Here is a 20,448-nt window from a genome sequence, read left to right on the forward strand (position 1 = left end):
TACCGATGTTTGCAAGGAAGAGGCTGTTGCTCTGCACAACATGAAGCGAGAAAGGCAGAATTTACCTGAGCTGATTCCCTTTCTCTGGGCCTGAGGGATTGCTGATTGTGTGGGTTAGCAGCACATCCCCCTAATCAGAGTGTTCCAGTCCATTTCCTTCACATGGACAAAAGAACAGAACTTTACAAACCCAGCAGCCATGCTCTGGCTGGGAGCAACCCAGCTCCTCTAAAGGAAGAAATGTATTTACATGTTTAGGACTGGGAAACTTTGTCAGTGCTGGGAATCAAGTCAGATTTCAAACCCATTTGACGATCTCCACCTTACTGCACATTCAAACCTAGCACTAGTGTAAAGAGAAAGGGAGGAGATGAAAACTGTGTGGCTATGGACCATACCCAATCACTGGCCTTATCTTGGCTCCAGCCACCAGTTTCTGCTCTTGACTTACTTTCCTGTCAGGAGAAGGGTCACACCAAGAACATCATTAGTGCTTCACAGAACTGAAGTTCAAATATGACCCATGGACAGGAAGCTTACACAGAGGTATTATTTCCAAGTGCCCAGAACATTTTTCTCCTCTCTCTCTCCCCAACACTTTTTCTTTACAATGTTCACGCTCTTTCCCTCTCTCAGCCTAGAGAAGTGGAAGACAACATCAACAAAAAAAACGCACAGAGAAACAGCATAAAGTCATCCTTCACACCTGAGTGGATGGCAGTTCAAAGGGGCCCTACCTACCTGCAACCCTGTTGATTGCTTCAAGAACTGTTTGCCCAAGGAAAAAGAGACGAGCAAATCCTGGAAGCAGATCCTTCCCCAAAGGAAGTTTCTTTCTGAGTCTGCAACCTGGAGCTTTTGCTTGAGACTCAGTCCTCTGAGTGGATTCTTTCTTCAAACTCTCACACTGGTTCTTTACTTTTGTGGGCAGCTGGAAAAAGAATGAAGCCGTAGGCTGAGGCAGGGACTCCATACTTCCAGGATAGGGAGGCAGAAAGACTGGAGGGGAAGGAAAAGTGCTAGTTGGTAACTTCTTGAATAATGATCTGTATTCCCTCATTTTCTGCCACACAGAGACATACACATAGTCACTGCAATAGGGGAGGATGACAAGAGATGAGTACTAGACATGCAGTTTTTTCATGCTCTGATGCCAAAAAAAACCAACCCCAAAGTGTTGAATTGTGAACTTTCAAGACTATTAAGACATCTATCAACAGATGAGATCAATCATAAGATGTTTTGTCCAGAAAGTTCTCTCAGTCTACAAGTAGATGTAGGTAGGGGGGAGGGGAGAATTAAAGTGCTCATTTCTTGGAAAAATAATCCAAATCTTGCTTCTGTTCACTTTTTCTCAAGTGAATTAAAAATGGCATCTATTGCAATGCAGTGAACATCTCCCCATAATCTCTTTTAAGAATAAATGGTCATACTTACCTGAACGTTTCCCTCACCAAAGGATTCCTAACACCACTCCTAACTCCTCTGCAAAGGACTTAGTCCAATCTCAAGTCTTCTACTTTATTTGCCAAAATCAGACTGATTGAATATTAGCAGCAGTTCAATGCTGTTGTGACAACCTTTGATTTAGCCTAAGCAGATGATGATTGCTGTGGAAGCTAAGAACCTACTCAAACTCCTGCATCATGTTTCTAAAATCCTCCTCTTTTTATTCCTGAAAACCCAAAAGCCATAGGAATTGTCATTACACGAACAACAAACAAAAATAATGTGTAAGAGAGCTGAAATTTCCTTCTTCACAAATCCTGAAAGCTAGTTAAGACTCCTGTGAAATTTTGTCAGTAGCATGGAGCCCACATAAAACAGAACCAGAAGTCACTGGACTTCCAACAGCTACAGGGATAGCTGCTCACAAATGCATTTACTAGTTATTATCCACTGCAGTACCTTCTGCACAGTAGCAGTGTTAGGCATTTGCATGTGGGGCAGTCATTCTGCTGAAGCACATGAGGCATCATAGTTTTACCAGGAGGCTCTTCTTTGCTCTCAAGACATCAGGTAGAGCATGATCCAACAGTTAACGAAGACGGTACATTACTCATTATGTTTGAAGAATTTTGCTTAATTTGTTTTGGGGCAATTGGTGGTGTTTCTTCATCCTCTCTTCTAGAGCACACACCTAAACAAAATAGCTTCATATGATTACATACCTAATATGTTCTTCAATTACAAGCTTTCCTCTGTTCAAAAAAAGCTTGCTTTCTTTTTTTCATTGTACATAATACAAGAAAATAGGGAGGGGTGGTGAAGGTTTGTCATTAAAACCACAGCAATTTTGCAGTTAGAGCAGCATACAAGAAACATTTTTGTTTCTTAAACAAGTGACAGATAAAGCCATCAAGGACAAACCCTGATATTTTAAAGTAATTAAAATAGAAAAATCAGCAAGTTCTTTTCAGAGAAACTGCTGGGGAATACAGAAGGATACTCTGCTTCTTCATTCCTGAATATGGTTACAGCATCTCAAGCTAAGGTAAGGGGTTGTAGTCTAAATAGAAGGAGTGGTTCACAAAAATAGGGCTCTTTTTTATTGTAATTTCATTGCTTTTCATCAGCTTAAGATCAAGACATGTTCCTGTGCCCTTCAACTGGACAAAACATTGTCTCTCATTATTTCAAACTTTCAAAGATTAGAAAGCGAAGCTCTGTCTTTTCAGACCACATCTATGTTCTTGTGAAAGGAGGCCTTCCTATCCAGAAAGAGTGTGTGACCAACAGAAATACATAAATGCACTTGGCCAAGAGATGTCTCCAGGCTGATGTTTATACTCTCATCTTCCAGTACAGAAGACAGAAGAAAAATGAAAGAAGATAAAATACAATAAAAATAATGCATTCAATGCAAGTTTCTACTGCTCTGTACCTGCTGGCTAAGAAAAATATTATAAAAGGACAGTAGCAGTTGAAAGCATTATTTCTTCTTAAAGACTTCCTTGTGAACAGAAGGTTCTTTTTAACCAGATAATTTGGTAAGTTCCTGAGATTCAAGGCATTGTAAATTGCTCTAATACTAGTTATCATTCATAACCACAAGGCCATACACAGTACAACAGACTTCATTTCAGACGATGCATTGAAGCCTACAAACACTACTGACTTCCAAAGTCAGTATTATTTTCCACCAACAGAATGTATCCAGGTATTTAAAACAACAGAAGGTATCAGAGCAGATCAGCTCAGATGAAGCAGCATGACCCAGCTTACTGCAAGTTCCTTTCGAACAGGAATCTGTCCAGGGTCTCTGTAAGAAAAAGCCTATCACATGAAAGACCCTATTCAATGGAAAAAAACTCCAGATCACTTTCAACACACAGTCTGACATCATCTATTGCAGCTTCAGGACCATAGGAGAGAGGAGTACTTGGTATAATTGGATCCATGTCGTTTCTTCAGCAGAAGGCACAAAGATCCAACGTCAAATTTAAGGGGAAAATAAAAGACATTATGAGGATTATGTCCATTGATGTTCTCATGGAAACAGCTAAACAGTTTCTGAAAGATCAATCTGAAATAAGCTGTTAGGAATGATTTGTTTTTAAATTCTTTTTCTTACATCAAAATGATGGTATCTCTCCTTTTACACAATTTTATTTTTATCCTTTCATACATAAATCTTCCCTTGAGCAGACTTGTCTTGAACTGTAAAGAATAAACAAGGTTGGTAGTTTTTGTGTTCTAGCTATCAAAAACCCTGATTGATTCCTACACAGAGATATGTATTTCAGGCTGAAACAACTAAATCTTTCTGCATTTTGAGATGAGAAATGTCAATGAATACTCCATTGCCCTTATGAAGATTCAAAAGAATGAAAAAGAAGTCTACAAAAGACCATCCAAAGTACCTGAATCCCTCTTAGAGGAATTCTAGGAGAAGTTCTTTTTGTTGCCTCACATCAATCACCAGAAGTGATTTGTACTGCCTAGCTGGGATGTTAAGTAAGCTTAAGCAGCTGAATATCCAACAGCTCTTCGCAGCCATTTTACTATAGTTTGTTATTTACCACAAGGGCAGGCTCTGATCAGATCCTTTGAGCTGAAGCAGAAAGAAATTATGGCTATGATGGCACAAGAAAAGCACGATGGTGATCAGATCATGCAGATATAGATGAAGTTAGGAAAGCACCAGTAGTTCTGTTTGTGAACATATGAAAGATGGTAAGGAATCCTATAACCAATACCCTCATCATCTTTGGGCAAAGAGAGGAATCTCTGCAATGTCTTTCCACAGTGCCCTGACTGTTGATAAATACACCGGGAGGAAAACTCCCTTCAGTGCTTTCTTCCTTCTCTATAAGGTATGTTCCACAGTGAGGAGTGGTCTCCATTTTTCTGCATCAGTGAGCAGAAGCTCAACAGCCAAAAAATTGAAAGTCTGAACAATTGTGAGTAAATTGTACAGGATACCATCTGCAAAATAAGCAAAAAAATTGAATCTCCATATTTGGTTAATGGTATAGAATATAAGCAACAATACTTTTCATATTTCTAATACTGAGCTCAAACAACTGCAGGATCCAAGTGGAAGAACATAGAAAACAGGACAATTGCCATACCTGATACAAGTTACCTGCAGCCAGGTCAAGTACTTCTCAACTCTCAAACTGAAATTTTAAAGCGTTATGAAATTATTTTAGATGCAAGGTGCAACTATCGCTGCAGAGCTTTTGTAGCTACTATAGTTGTTGCCATTAATTACACATCCAGAAGTATGTGCAGGCTGCAAACCCACCACGGGATCTACACACCAGCATCCAGCTGAACTGTTATTCAAAATAAACATTACAAGAACAGCAAATTTTAGTAAAACATCTTTTTTCCAGAAACCAGCACCAACATGGCACGTGTACTGAAGTATCAACAGGAGTGATATAAGCTGTTTAGATTCCAAGCTACAAAAAAAACAAGTTTCCAAAACTTTACTTTAGGGCTTTTTTGGGGAGGAACAGGAGGTGATTTGACTGGAGAAAAGGGTAGAAATCACTGAACATTATAATAGCTACATGAGATAATGTTATTTAGTCCCAAGATGGAGAGAAAAGGCAGCAAAAATCCTGGTTAAAGTGTTATTTTTAAGATTATCATGCAACCTGTCATTAAAAGATAAATATGCCAACAAATAGAATGGTAACAAATCTTGACTTTCTAAATTTCAGAAGGTGGTTTAAAAGCATTTGGCCTCTCTCCAGAAATGTTTTGTGCTAAACTTCTTTAAAGGCCTACTAAAACCCAGAGGGTCACGGCATTGTCTAGATTATCAGACAAGGCATCAGACAATACCTACTGAAGACTGGTATGGGTACCAATCCCTGAAAGACCCTCCATAAACTCCTAATTTAGGAGTGGCAAAAAGCCCTGGCTTTTCTGAACCCAGCATGACACAGAATTCTGAAATTATATTCAGCTATCACAACAGCACGCATTTGAGAAACATAGCCAGTATTTCTTGGCACATATACAACAACAGGAAAACACTAGAGGTATAAAATTGAATGATTGGTTGATTATAGAAAATACAACCTTGTAAAAACAATTCCCATTAATAGATGCATCAATTTCACACAATTAAAGAAACGGGTATTTGCTACACAATGTTATAATTATTTTTTCCTTTTTAAAACTGTTTACATTGCAAGAATATTTTTAAATGTCTTCATTAACATGCTTTTTACTTCTTGTCAGCTTTTATGCCAAGTACAGTTGAGAGCAAACCTTTTTTGGCCTAACTAAACCACATTTTAATCAGATTAACAGACTTTATTGGCACTAACATACATTTCTGTCATAAAAACAGACCTTCTTTCAGTCTTAGGGAAATTCTATGCTTCTGGGCAGAGTGCATGAGCCAATATTTGAAAAAAAAATAAACTGTTTTTTTAAGACATCATATGATGACTATTTGTTTGCTTTTTTCTGCTTAAGAAAGCCAGCTACAGATATAAAGGTTACAGTATTTCTGCATATCTTGAATTTACTTGAAAAAAATGACATAAAACTTATAATTTCTTAATGTTAACAATGGTTTTTGTACCTTGCTTTGTTATTCTTGATGCATGGTTTGCTTAAAATAATTTGATTCTATTTACATACAATTAGGTAACAATTTCTTACACCTTTTTTTTTTTAAAGCACCATTTCTCTTACTGAGTTTTCAGTCTTCACATAATTCCTACACTTCCCTGGCCAGTCTTCTAGACTGGCTCTCTGTAGAACCTGGAAGCTGAAATACCACTTACAAGGCATGCTAGGAGTGATTTTAGTGCTGTTTGAACAGCCACATCAGACTGGATACTTTGATTTTGTGGGGGTTTGGGTGGATTTTGTGGCCTTTTGTTGGGCTTTTTGGAGGTGGGGTGAGGTCCTGTCTGAATTTCCAGATAAGAATAGCTCAAGGCTTTTCTCTGTAAGTTTTGACCCTTCATTACTTCCCTCTGGTGTCTGGGATCTCTGGAGAGCCCAAACACAGCACAGAAATGCCCTTTTAATGCAATATTTACACCAATATAAATATTTAATAGACTAATGTTAGGAAAGGGCAATACGGACGCACTGATAAATAAAAGCTAAACAAATTACCTGGGTTTTTTTTCAGTCATAAATTTCACAAGGTTTTCTTTTGGAAAGCACTCAAAACTTGTATTTCATATTTGAGCACTTATGTTACTTTCCATATCAAATCCTGATTTCTAGTAAGGGTTTCCTTACTTTTAGAGTTGATAAATTTAGCATGCACTCAGAGCAACAGGCTTGATTCCTTCTTCATTTTCAGTAGTAAGAACTCTACAGGCAAAACTGGACTGAGTTTTCTAGGAACTGTTACTGCTCAGACAAAGTGATGTCAAATGCTACTGTAAGCTCAGTTCTTCAGCATTGATAGGTCTGTGATGCAACAGAGGCTTATTATTGGGGCTTATTGGCTAACATGAGCAGTTGACAGTGGAGACAAACTGATTCAGTCATGACTTGCAAATAATGTGCAAGCACACTATAATACCTCTGTAATACAGTCTGACTCTCAGGTTCAAAACACAAATTAGAAAGTCTCATGTGCAGTCAGTGATGTCTTAGATCAGAATTGCTTTTTTGTATTTTTACCTAATATGTGGTACCAGTACATGAAAAAAGCATTCTAAATTATCTTGTACTGCTACCACCATACAAAATATGCTGTCTTTAAGCAGCTAATTAAATGTTTTCTGCAGATTTGCTGACTTAACTTTCCTTATTGGACTAATGCCTCAATTCACTCAAATTTCAGTATTACATTAAAATGGTGTCATTTTTCCCAAACCACTTGGAATAAGGCCATCACAACTTTTATTATAAAAATGTTTCAGTCAGCTGAAGTAAAGACCATTTGAAATGTATAATTTTGTTCTGCTTATGTAAAGCTATTTGCACTGAGTTGTCCCCTTATCTTCTCTCCATGCAAGCACCTTCACACCTACCTGCTTTGATCAGCCAGAACTCCAAGCTTTTGCACTAGACACAATTAACTTTGGCAGTGCCTCTTCATAGGCATACCAGTGTGTAGTGTTTGACTGTCATTCTGTATCTGTTGAAATATTAGCACTTGGTTTAGGTTGTATACAAGGAAAAAAACAGTATCAAGTCATACATTAAAAGAATACATACAAAAACACTGAGATCTATTTCTAGGCTAGGCATACTGTCTTCACAAAAATTATTCAGAACAGGGAAAAAGACAGACATCAAATAACCAAACCAAAATAGCAACTTACCCCACTGACTGATCTGGGCTGGTGAGTGTTTAACCATACACTGAATCTCACAGGACCCTCTTTCCTTCATTTGAGTTGAGATTTCATTGACAAAAATAACCACAATCCAGGTCAGATAAAAAAGAGCTTCTCACTCACTCGGGCACACACACAAGATGGAATCACAGAATCATTTTGGTTGGAAAATTTATGAACCCTCTTGAAAACAACATTAGCTTTTGAATCACTACCTAACATTTCTGTATATGATTAATATCTACAACACACAAGTTTATTTTGAAGCAAATCTCACAATAACATACAACAGAGATATTCTTGGCACAACTCTTTTAGCATTAAATTAGTTGCTTGATCTCTGATTTCTGTACCAAATATATGTAAAATGTTTCCTCAGAAAGGGTTGTTATATTTAATAAAATTCTTTTGCCTAATCCTAAGATTAGGCAGATCCTAAGAACAATTCTATGGAAGTCCAACACACCTCCTTTCCTTCTGTTTTCTTTTTAAGGCAAGATTCTAAGATAGGTTTGCAGCAGGACTGAAAAGCCATCTGCATTTAAAGTTACCAGGTTTTAGCTGTATACTACATGCAAAGTATAGTATTTTCTACTCAATAGCTTTTTAGCCACCTAAAAAAACCTCCCAAGCACTCCATGCAGCTGCTACTCCTACATACTCTTAAGCCAAACTCCATCTTCTAGTTTACCGATATGTACCAACAGGAAAGTATAGTGATGTGACAAAGCTTGGCACAGTCGACAAAGAAAAATGCAGAGTTCCCTAAGAAAGTGAAAGTCCCCAACTGTTGGCATGTGTTCTAAAGCCTCTGCTTTTTTGAATCTCTAGAGGATGCAGTTAAGAATTACATTCTACAGAATGCAACTGAGAATTAGTCTGTATTTCTTAAGTATAATATAAAATTATTCTTCCAAACAGCTATTTCCCCAAGTTTCAAATTGTTCTTAATTTATAGTTTAGTATCTGCATAACTGAAATCCCCATAAGCATTTTGCAAACTAGACCAGAGTTTAATATTGCATAACTGCTTTTTTCCTCCTCCTTTTTTTGATGGCCAAGCATTATATTACTACTTCATGCATTTTACATGTGAACCATCGAGGAATTTCTATTTATTTCTCAACTGTTTTCGTTGTAGACTTCAGTCCAACAGGAACACAACTGTCAACTTCATACTTCAAGATGCAACTTATTGTAACTGTCTAGCTGGCCCATATTTGAACAGTCTTTTTCCAGGTCAGAGAATTTCTATTTACCAGTCAATTTCTTTCATTTTATTTTTAAAAATAAAACATATATCTATCTCAGCATCCTACCTGACAGAAGAATCATATATGCTACCCAAAAATATGCACTCTAACAGTACTTGCATAGGCAACTGCACAACTTTGTTAAAGAGAAGCTATAGGAAGTATCTGGGCAAGCTCATAATGTCACACTGCAACACAGCATTAAACTTTTTTCCCCAGATGAACTGAATGCACGTTTCAGAAATACGGCATATTCAACCTATGCTAAAAGTCTGCTTTTCCAGCAATGTATCACGATATCATGACTCAATATTTTCGTTATTTTCCCTCTTGTACATGTAAAATACATAGAAAAAAGGAGTGCCACAGAAAAACTAGAAATTCGTCCACAATTACAATCAAGTAATAATTTGCTTTCATACTTACTACAATTCATTCCAATAATGTGGGATAAAATATATTCTGCATTTAAAAGGTTACTTGGAAGATGCTTCCCATCTCCAAAGCTCAAAAATAGAGCACTGAGGCAGAGGAGGACCTGAGGAAGGGTGTAATTCCACAACTCCAGTGGAATCACTTGATGACCTGTTAGGAGCATGTCGCAGACTGTTCTCAAAGAGCTAATAATTTCACCATGATAACCTTGGCCTTTAAGGAAATGAACCATTAACTGGATAGCACAGATTTTTGAACTCCACTGTATCTAGAGCTCTTTAACTGCAGCAAAACAATACTGAGTACAGACTAAAATAAAATGTATGCAAATACATGACAGGCATTGGAACTATATTATCTTTAAGGTCCCTTGCAACACAAACCATTGTACAGTTTTATCCATCTAACAGCAACTTAGTAACAGTGGTAACAGACATTATTGACAAAGCTTAAGTATTTTAAAGGGAAAGTTAAGAGATAAAACGTAAACATTAACATTCTTCTTACACACTATCAATCCATGTTTTTTTCCCACTCCATTACCCAGTATGCATAAACACATCTTCCTTTCATCTTCTTCATCGCTTACATCTGAGCAAATGGTTATTCTGAGTAGTGTCCCAAATAACGTAAAAAAATTATGCCTGTGCAGCAGCTCGCAATCAGAAAAGCCAGTATCATCTAATTACACCGTTCTCCAATTACCACAAGGCAGATTCGAACTACCACTACACACTCATCTGCATAATGAATATGTAGTGAATCCAAAGTTAGTATGATGTAAAAACATGATACTATGGACAAGGACATTGGTAATCCATCTCCCTGTGGCCCAGGCAAAGTACACAATACAAAGGGAAGAACCAGAGTTACTATGAGAAAGCCAAATTCAAACGAGCTTCACAATCTGTTTTAGAACTGGAGCTAGCACTAAACACAGAAACATACAAGTTGTAGGAAAAGAGGGCTCAAAGCTAGTGTAACAACTAAGTCATTTTCATGTTTGTTTATAATCAATAATTTTGTTCAGAAATTGACAAAGTTAATAGAAATTTATTTAGTTTACACACACAGTCTGTAACTCCATAAACTTGCGAATTTCTACTTACTACATTTGAATAGTTTGCAATCATAAACCTCTCATACTCAACAAGATTACTGCCTACTACACACAGATCGATCACAATTCTGACTATGTCTTCAAAAGCAAAACAAACCCAAAATAATAAAAGAAAACTAGTATTTCTGCTGCACATTCCCCACAAAACCACCTTTGAAGCCACTGTAAATTTTATATCCAGTGTCTAACCTCAAACAGAAGAATGGACCAATGGAGTAGGTGAGCATGGCCCTATTTTTGCCTCCACAAGTACAAGGCAAGGAATAACAAGAGGCATCCCCCCACATTATTCATTCTGATGGACAACCACCAACTACCCAGGTAGTACACCCCAAGTGGATAGAACAGCAGCAGCCCAGCCAGGGTTTCTTTTCAGACAGTCAGCAAGCCAAAATACACAAAACAAAAGGGAAACTACAATGAGGAACACGGGAAAGAGATACAAAAAAAACCTGAAATACTGGGGGAAAGGGAAGAGCAGCATGGCAATACAAAAAGCATAACTGAAGTGCCACAGTCAACGCGACTTTTGACAGAAACCCCTCAAAGTCATGCGTCCACTTTTTTTTAACTCCAGTACTCATGGATCTTTTTGTTTGTTTCTCAATTTTAAACACAAATACCTAGAGGGGCAAACATACTTGAATAAGATCTTTCAAGGCTGGTTCCTACATCCTACACTAATCCCTGTAGCAGAACCACTGACTGGATTGAACTCCACTGAATTCAATGCTCCTGAAGCATTAACTTTATTCATTTATGAAGCCATGGCAGGACTAGAGCCAGTGCTATGGGTACAACACTTAAGCTTCAATGTTAGCCTGACTACTGCATCAACCACACTAATTTTTAAATACAGTTCAGATTCTTTTATGGTCTGATGCAAGTCTATATGGTTTTTGTTTGTTAAGCACTGTTCCAATGCAAGTTGCTCAATGCCATCTTATTTGCCAAACATTTAAGAACCATTCTAATATCACATAACAGTATCTACTGGTGAAATATTTATTAATAGAAGTGGCTGCTATGCTTGACAAGAGAGCTAATATTAAAAGCTACCCTTCTAAGTAACACATAAAGCTGGCAAAACATTTTTTGTTATTAGTTCCATGTTACTACTTCAGGCTGAATGAAAGATAGTATAAAAACATCTGGCATCACTGTGCAAAAAAATTTAAAAGGCATCACAGGTACCCTGCAAGCGAAGCTTTTCTAGCAGAGGCACACAACAAAAACAAATAAAAAAGGGCCCTAGAATTTACAGTGGACGCTTGAAAAATCAGACTGTATTAAGCTTTAAACAAGCAAAGCAAGGGATTCACAGGAAGACAGCTTTCAGTCTTTAAAATTTCCAACCAGTACATGTCTATTTGTGTTGTACTTCAAAGAGCCTGATCAGTTGAATTTACAGCTCATAATTTTAAATGTATTTTTAATTCTGAATTTCTACACACACTTTTTTTGGATGATCAATGAACACATCAGCACTTACCAGAGTTGGCAATCAAGTACTTGAAGAAATTAGGCTCTGTCAAGAATATTTTGCAATAGATACAATTTTTCTTCCCAACACTTGTTTTAACTACTCATATTGGGAGAGAAGAACATTAAGTTCCCAGTTTTTATGTACCCAACATTTTAGAAATCTCTTCCTCCACTAACCAAAGCAGGGAAAAATGTTTTGAATGTCTTCTCCAACTTCAAATGGTTTTGAGTGAAAAATCCTTGTCCCAGTTTCAGGAGCAGTCTTCTTTTGAAACCATCAGTACAAGAGCATTTTAGAAAAATATTAAGGGAGACTAGTCTGCTAGAATTAGTAGCATCCAAAAAATAGCATGAAACTGAGAATCAACTATAACTCAAGCAGTTTTATTAGAAAAACAAACCTGTGGGGGAAAAAAAAAGGAATGCAATACTTAAGTCAAAAGTACAACAGAACTACACGACCATATTTTTGTTCCACCTACACAAAACAAAGTTCAAAGTATTTCCAAAGAAGCAAAATCACACTTAAAAAATATTTATGAAAGGTAGTGCCATATCCTCTCAGAAAGAGCTCAACATTAAAAAACGCTCACCCTAAAAGGCTAGTTGAAAAGAATTTGGGAATTCTCAATCTAAGACTGCAGCAGAAAAGCAACAGAATCCTATGCTGTGTACCCAAAGAATGCCTTCCTACAATTTTCAGATAGTTTACAACCTTGGAAAACATTTTAGAATCTGATTTTTCAGGTAATTTAACTCAATTAGGAAGCTAGAATCATTGGTTTGTCTCTCATGCTGACTTGATCCTTAGATTTGCTTTCCTTTTCATCAAGGCACATTCAGGATATTTGCAAGACTAGCAGTTTGTCAGCCACGAAACTGCTATCTTTCAAAATATATCTTGAAAACGCACCACGGGAAAACACGTTCAGCATTTGCAAAACTACTGTTGTCACGATGAAATCATCGGTCTCCCAAAATACAGAACCTGGCAAAGGGAAGACAGACTTCCAGACACCTCCCTCCCCTGTTTCTTTTGATTCTCAACATCCAAGGTTTTTGAAAAAGCTTCACAGAAGTTCATGAAAAGGTTATCAACAGGCTCATGATAGGGTGTTTAAAGAGAGAGACATGCAGCTGCCAATTCCTCCACCTTTGTTTTCCCTCAAGTTATTTACCAATGCCATTTAGCAATTTAGCAAACAGGAAAAAGAATAGTTGGAACAAACATGAACAGCGGTTCAAAAGCATATTCCATTTCCTAGGCTCCAACACACTCTCTCTGGTCTGCTTACTGGCCAAAGCAAACCCACACGAAGACCTAACAAGTTCTGAATTACTGGTCTAACGATAGTCTGAGCACGTTATTTTCACTCCACGTGCATTTACACCACATTCTCTACCAGATCAGAAGACACAAAATGAGAAAGCGATGAACAGAAACCTTTTAGTTCTGGAATATCCAGAAACAGTAAGTCTGAAGTACCTCACTAGGCCTAGTGAGCCCTTGAGAGTTAGACATGCATACAATGGATGTCTCTCCCCTCCTGTGACAATCCTGCCTATCCAGCTGCTGCTCACTCTGGAAAGAGTATTGCACCTGTACAGGTTGTCAGCTGTCCAGAAGCTTGCAGGCTGCTTCCCAAAGAAATAGGTTACCAGTGTACCACAAAAAGTGGAACTGCTGACAGACAGCTGCAAATTCTCTGTCAAACTTTACAATTCTTTACTTCAAGTTTCTGTTCCCTTCTGTGAACACCAGTGAAAAGGAATTCAAACACAGTAACAAAACCAAGACTCTCATTCCTTAGGTATCTCCCCAAAAATATGCATAACATAATTCAAAATCCTTCAGTCACAAACATTTGAGCTCACAGCAGCTTTGCCAATCTCATTGTAGATTCCGAGACTATAAGAGCCAGAAAAAGGAACATGATATGGCTATAACCAAAGGGTAAAATAGGCAAGCACTAGTTACAGATTACAGAAGGAACAACAAGTTTTTTCATGGTCCTTCCATAAACTTTAAAGAAAGCTAGATGTTCTCTCTCTCAAACTACAGTGTAGTAAATTAAATTAATTTAAAATGTATGTTCACCATCATAACATAGTTTTACATACTGATGGCAAACATTCATTTTTATGATGTGTTATATAAAACACAAATTCTGTGACTTCGTAAAACTCACTAGTTTTAAGTTAAACTTACAATTGTATAATGTATTAGAATAAACTAAATATGGATAGTAAACACTGCCACAACCATGGGCTTAAGAGAGACAAAATACTACAGTGAATTCACCACATTTGCTTTCATCTTTCCAAAACATCCCATCTGAAGCCTTTAAATAAAACAAACCAACAGTTTAGGGAGAAAGGCAAAGGTACAGACAGAAAACAGAGAAAGGTAAAGGGACTTTAGGAAGGAAGCAATCTCTTTGAAACAAGGCAGCCACTGGAATTTGCAGCAGTATCTATATAAAGTTCCATGAAAAATGTTCCTGGGGGAAAAAAAATACAAAAAAAAAAATACAGGTGTGTGTCAGGAGTAAGTTAAAGGTGTGTTCTAGAGAACCAGTAATTAACTGCAAGCTTAAGAGGATTAATAAAACACTGGCTTGCAGTCTGTACATCAACCTAAGACACTTAAGTTTTCTGGTTTCAGTTCTGTGATTGAGGAAGAACATTATTTGTTTTAGTGAAGCACCACCTTCAGTTCTGGTTTTACAATCTTTGGTCCCAATTGCTATGTTCATTTTTTCAAAAAAATAAAATAGAATCACCAAACAAATCTCTTATCTCCTTGCTTTTTAAGTAATAGAGTTTAAAAGAAAAATTTATGGACGTATACGGAATTTCTCACAGGATCACCAACTAGCTGAAGCGATCTCTGGAGACCACCTGGTCCAAACCCCACTGCTCACAGCACGGTTAACTGGCAGAAAGCAGCTACAAAAGAATATGCTGCAAGATGTCCCAGTGTGCCAACTTCTGAGATGCAGGAACAAACAGGGCTAGCAACTAACAGACCACCTTCCTGAACTCCTGCCCATTTTTTACGAGTGTGTAATAATGGTACTTCCTGGTAAGAAACAGAAGCTTCATTTTTGAGTCCTGGGTACTACTTTTTGGAAAAACAGGCTTTTTCTTTACAGGAACCATCAAACATTCAGTGATGCACAACGTGCCACCAGCCCACAAGGTAGTTATATTTAACATATCATTCTGACACCTGATTATCAAATTGGTAAACTTTCTTGTTTACACATGTCACAATCTGATATTTCCCAATTTAGGGGAAGTCCTTCTCTATTTGTCAACCATTTCTTCCAGGCCATATACCATGCCTGCACTGTCACAAACTGTCTATAAATAATTTGTCACTGAAGAGTTATATACAGCAGAATTCGGGTATCACATAAAAAGCTTGCTCACTTTAAGTCCTAATTTCAAGAGTGTAAAACTATTAGTGAAGATGTTAAATTATTTTCAAACTGATACAGTCCAATAGGTATATTTCTTATTTAAACTACTTGTTTTGAAACTGAAGAGCAAAGAGACAGCTACAGGAAATGTGCAAATTTTCTTCTATCTGCAAGACCTAGGGAACACCAAAAGGCACGAAAAAACAAAGTGTGAACAGACATAGAAGACTCAAAGAGCAAGTTCCAAAAAGTGCAAAGACAGCAAGTAATGTTCAGGGACACAATTTTGATTGACTTCAAGAGATTTTAATCAGGATGCTTTGGGACACATGGGTTTGAAGAGAGTACATGGCAAGACTACTAAATAAACCAAAAGAGCAAGAAAGCAAGTAACATATCCACTCTGGAAGCATGAATATTAGCACGAGGGATTTTTTTGGTTGTTTGAATTCATTTGTTATTGCAGCATTCAAGCGTTGAGTCGTATTAAATCCATAAGAAGAATTAAGGAGACAAAGTTGTTCCTCCCTAACCATCAAGTAAACACTGACGGTTACTTGGCACCTACTAAAGACACCGACTTATTTAAACTGGACCCAAGACTGAAATTGTCATGGACATTCCATATCACACTTCTATATTATGTATTATAAAGTAAGATTTTAAAAACCAAATACTTTTTTAAGCCATCTCCTAGCTTTCATAAGCTAATGGTCACATTAATAATAAAGAACACAATATACTGCAAACACACTTGGACAAAGGTAACACAAGATGTGCAATTCCAGTGACTTCAGTAGTCTCTTGAACATGTTTTCAACTGAAGTTACATTAATAAAAATCTTAAATATATAATAGCTTCAAAAACTACTCAAATGTTGAAGTTATGAGAAATCAAAATCTTCAAGGAATGTATCTGGATTCCTAGTTTTGAGTTTCATAGTTACTAGAGATAAACGAAGTTCAAAGAACTAATATAATCAGCTTTATGTCAGAAATTCAAATATCACAGCAATTCACATTTTCCTCTGTCTTGCTAATGTTCCTTAGAGAGCCATTCTGACAAAAAAAAACCAAAACGAAACACCAAAGCATTGATAAGCAGTTGTAATACAAAAATATCAATGAATTTTTAGACAGCTATGAGTAAACTCCAATAGAAAATTCTTCCCTGGATACATCACTCTTCCTCCAGGGAAAAATGGGCTCCGAATATCTAGAATAGGCATTTGTCAAAGGCTTTGAAATTCATGCTGCCTAGATACAGCACAAAAATAACAAATCACATACAAATATCTTAAAAATGCCTTTTCTAGATCTATCTAGGACTGCAAGAATCATTGAATATCAATTAAAAAGGAAAGTACTTGTTCATCTTCCTACAGCTGGACTTCCATGCATTAAACCTGAGGTTCAATGCGATTTTATTAATTACTAAGTATGCTTTCTATTACATAGCTAATTATTTGAACTGATTAAATTAACCTTTAAAGGACAAAAAGTATTAGTACAAATAAAATGCAATGTTAGGTTCATTTGTGCATCATTTGAAAACCTTAAATTACACGGGGGATCATCCAAACCAGAACAGAAAAATCAGCATTACACAAATATCAGAACTGGGTCCCACAGCCCTAATAACTGGTCACATATTCCATATTAATTTCAAGCAGTGCAAAAATATTTGCTTTTCAGTCTCATATTCCAATTTCTACACCTATTCTATTCCATCTGATGACTCCTTAAGCTGCTGGATTTTAGCAGGTTATAATTTTTTCAAGTAAGAGAGATACTAGAATGAATTACAAGCTTTACAGTCGAGATCTACATAAGATGCAAGCTTTTCTATTCCCTTTTGCATTTTTTAAGGGCAATGACATCAGGGGTCACCAATTTCAAAGCAATTTACATTGCATAAATTATGCACTGAGCTGTTCTGGCTTATTTTTTTCTCTGAGTTTTGTGTTCATCCTTACTCTACACTTATATATTAATTTTTTGTAGTGAAAAAAACTTCAGTACCATCTTGGTACAGTTTTTAAAACTATTTAATCCACATCAATTAACCAAACCTAAATATCTAAACTCGGCAATACTAGAAACTCAGCAATCCCTTCCATCATTTCCTTCCATTAGTCTCAAACCCCTAATTACAGGAGCATGAATGTTTCCAAAGTACAAATAGCAGTGATAATTCTTTTGAAAGGCAAAAGAGTGTCAATATAATTCTTGGTTCTAAGTAATTAAAAGCAAGAGCATCAGGAACACCTTAGCTTAAAGTCCTCATCCAGCAGAAATAAAATTCCATCCATCTCCAAAGCCTATTAACCAATATTGCATACTTCAAACACTTATGCTGAAATCCAAACTGATTGCATAATAGAAGGTTTTGCAAAAGGCACCTATTAAAATTTCTGGCACTAAGTTATTAGACTAATTAGATTTATAAACTTATCCAACCCAGCAGCCACCGTTCTACGGAATTACATGGCTAGTTCAGAGTAGTTTAGTCTCTTACTGTTGGACTGTTCATCACGAGCATACCCTGCTGCATCCAGGAAGCAGCACATACAGACATTTCTTACATGCACATCTTAAACATCATATAGTACCATAAATATGGAAGACAAAAAGACAAGATTAACACTTGTAAGTTCAGCACGATGCTCTAGTCAATGACAGCATGGAAAATATTTCTGAAATATGCTAGCCAGTCTAATTACATATACCTAAACATACTCAGTATAGCAGCTTAAAATAACAGGCTGAAACACATACTGTTAGAAAGCAGTATCTGGAGGAACAGGATATACTTGCAGCCTTGGCTTTATCTTCCTACCTGCCCCTTCTCACCCACCAGTGTTTATAAACATTCCCCACATGAATATTTCTTTCTAAAGAACATACTCCTTTTAGTCATAATTATCAGCACCCTTTCTTTATCCTGTATGTTGGGTACCTAACCACCTTCATAAGCACAGTCCTCCCATGCAGTCAAGCTTCTGCTCCTGATCTTCAGAGGCCATATTGCTCAGCCATATATAAATTGCTGTCTCTTTCATGATACAAAACAAATCCAAAAATCACAAATCAATGAAGCCACAACTTCCTCAGGCCCCTTTTTCTTCGGATGCATTACAGATGTATCAACAAAGCTATGTCAGAGAGGATCAGGTACATTTTCTTAACAGTAGAGCTGCACTAGTAGTTTATACATGTAATTGCATCACCCTCCTCAATTTTTAGCAGTTTTTCTTCCAAGAATATAAAATGTTCATGTCTGTGCCTCTTCCAGTAGACATTAGAAGGATGTGTCACATGGTAAGGACTAACGTAGTAAGAATTTTAGTCATTATTCCTTTATGGGTATTTTATTCCACTTTCAGTAATTTCGCACGTATTTTGTGAAAAGTTTAACATATTCAAAACCTACTGAACAAGTACTCCATCACCTTGGTGTTCCCAAAAAACACAGCATATTACAGTACCACCCAAACAATAATATGGTATAAATGACTACCCAGCATGAGGAAGAAAAATTTCCTGAATAGTAGTTAAGGTATAAATAAAACACTTGGCTAATCCTATTTTAGACATGTTAATTAGCATATTCTAATTTCATATTCAGGACACTTTACTAAGGCTACAGAAAGGTACTATAGATCAACTTATTACATAAAATAGGTTACAGACAGAAAAACATGCATGAAGACTAGAAATTCATGCCAAGACACTAAGTAAAACCACATTTGCTAACTGGCTTCATACATTAGCTATATGCCATGAAAAGACTTGGAATATATTACACTGGGTTTTGAATTTTGTGTTTTCAGAGTAATGCCCTCAAATGTTACCTTATGTGGCAGCAAACATTTGAAGGAATTGAAGTAATATTTTCTATACAGTAAATACATACTACAGTTAATGACTTTAATAACTGCAATTAATTTTTTAAAAAAGCTTTAGTTTCACCAAATTTTTTATATTTAAAACAAGATCAACAGGCTTCCTGCATTTCTAAATTTATTACTCTTTTTACTGTTAACTTGCAACACCGTGCATTATTTCTATATAATCCACAGTACACTCCACTTTAAAACCTAACCAAACATCCTCTCCAAACACCAAGTATAACCCCTGAAAAGTCTGCAGACTCCTCCAGCCTCTGAAGTAGGGGTCTGGAACAGGTGGTGGGGATCAAACACAATACTAATATTTAGCCAGAGAGAAATGGCAGATCCATTACCTGGAACTTGTCTTAACCCAGGTTTGGACACAAGTCCTTCCCACAATGGTACCCTTTGGGGGATCACTTTCAGGTCTTGTCTAAGCACAACACTCATATCCACAACTGGACAGGATACAAACATCCTCCTCCACTGTTGGATGGATTAAAACAAAAATACAACACAATGAAAAGAAAGCTATTTTCAATGTATTTCAAACTAGAAGTTATAAATAAAGTCAGAAAAAAATAAACCATGCCTAAGTAGATTACTTGTCTCCTTTAGGGTTTAGTGACCTGTGACGTGCTTCCTGATCTGCAGAGAATCAGATATGCCAGCAACTCTGAAGTCCTGGAATATATGCTCCAGAATTTATTAGTAGCATTAAGTCAAGTTCCTAGTCTATGTTAATTACTTAAAACATTTGAAAAAGGACCACTGTGATGAGGACATACTTTTAAAACTTATGCTAGATCTCAGAGTCCTAGTTAACTAATTTTTAAAAAGTAACTCCTAGCGTCCTGGTTGCAAACGTGACAACAGAGAGAATAATCAACCTAAACCATCCAATTCTCTTTTTTTGTCTTGGTTTTTGGTTTTTTGGGTTTTTTTACTGTGAAGACCATTAACAAAGACTTTGATAATAGCATTTACCCAGTACAATTACACATGGAAGCACAGAAAACATTTACCATCTTTTATTCCAAGTCATTCCCAAGCAGTGATAAC

At 36.7% G+C, this 20,448-nt stretch overlaps 1 protein-coding gene across 4 annotated transcripts in view; it reads right to left on the reverse strand.

Annotated features, from left to right (window-relative positions):
* TSC22D1 (TSC22 domain family member 1) overlaps positions 1-20,448 on the reverse strand; it is a 92,775-nt gene that overhangs the window by 53,370 nt on the left and 18,957 nt on the right. Inside the window, exons 2-3 of one of the 4 annotated variants that reach the window (XR_009276883.1) lie at positions 7,467-7,573; positions 742-931 (exon numbers count right to left, since the gene is read on the reverse strand). The exons of 2 other annotated variants lie outside the window; for them this stretch is intronic. The gene's annotated coding sequence lies outside the window, so the exon portion shown is untranslated. Of the gene's footprint in view, positions 1-741; positions 1,000-7,466; positions 7,574-20,448 lie in introns of all 4 variants that reach the window. One more of the 4 variants, XR_009276882.1, reaches the window with a different exon arrangement.

Source organism: Poecile atricapillus, chromosome 1 (genome assembly GCF_030490865.1).
Source record: "Poecile atricapillus isolate bPoeAtr1 chromosome 1, bPoeAtr1.hap1, whole genome shotgun sequence".
Classification (NCBI taxonomy): domain Eukaryota; kingdom Metazoa; phylum Chordata; class Aves; order Passeriformes; family Paridae; genus Poecile; species Poecile atricapillus.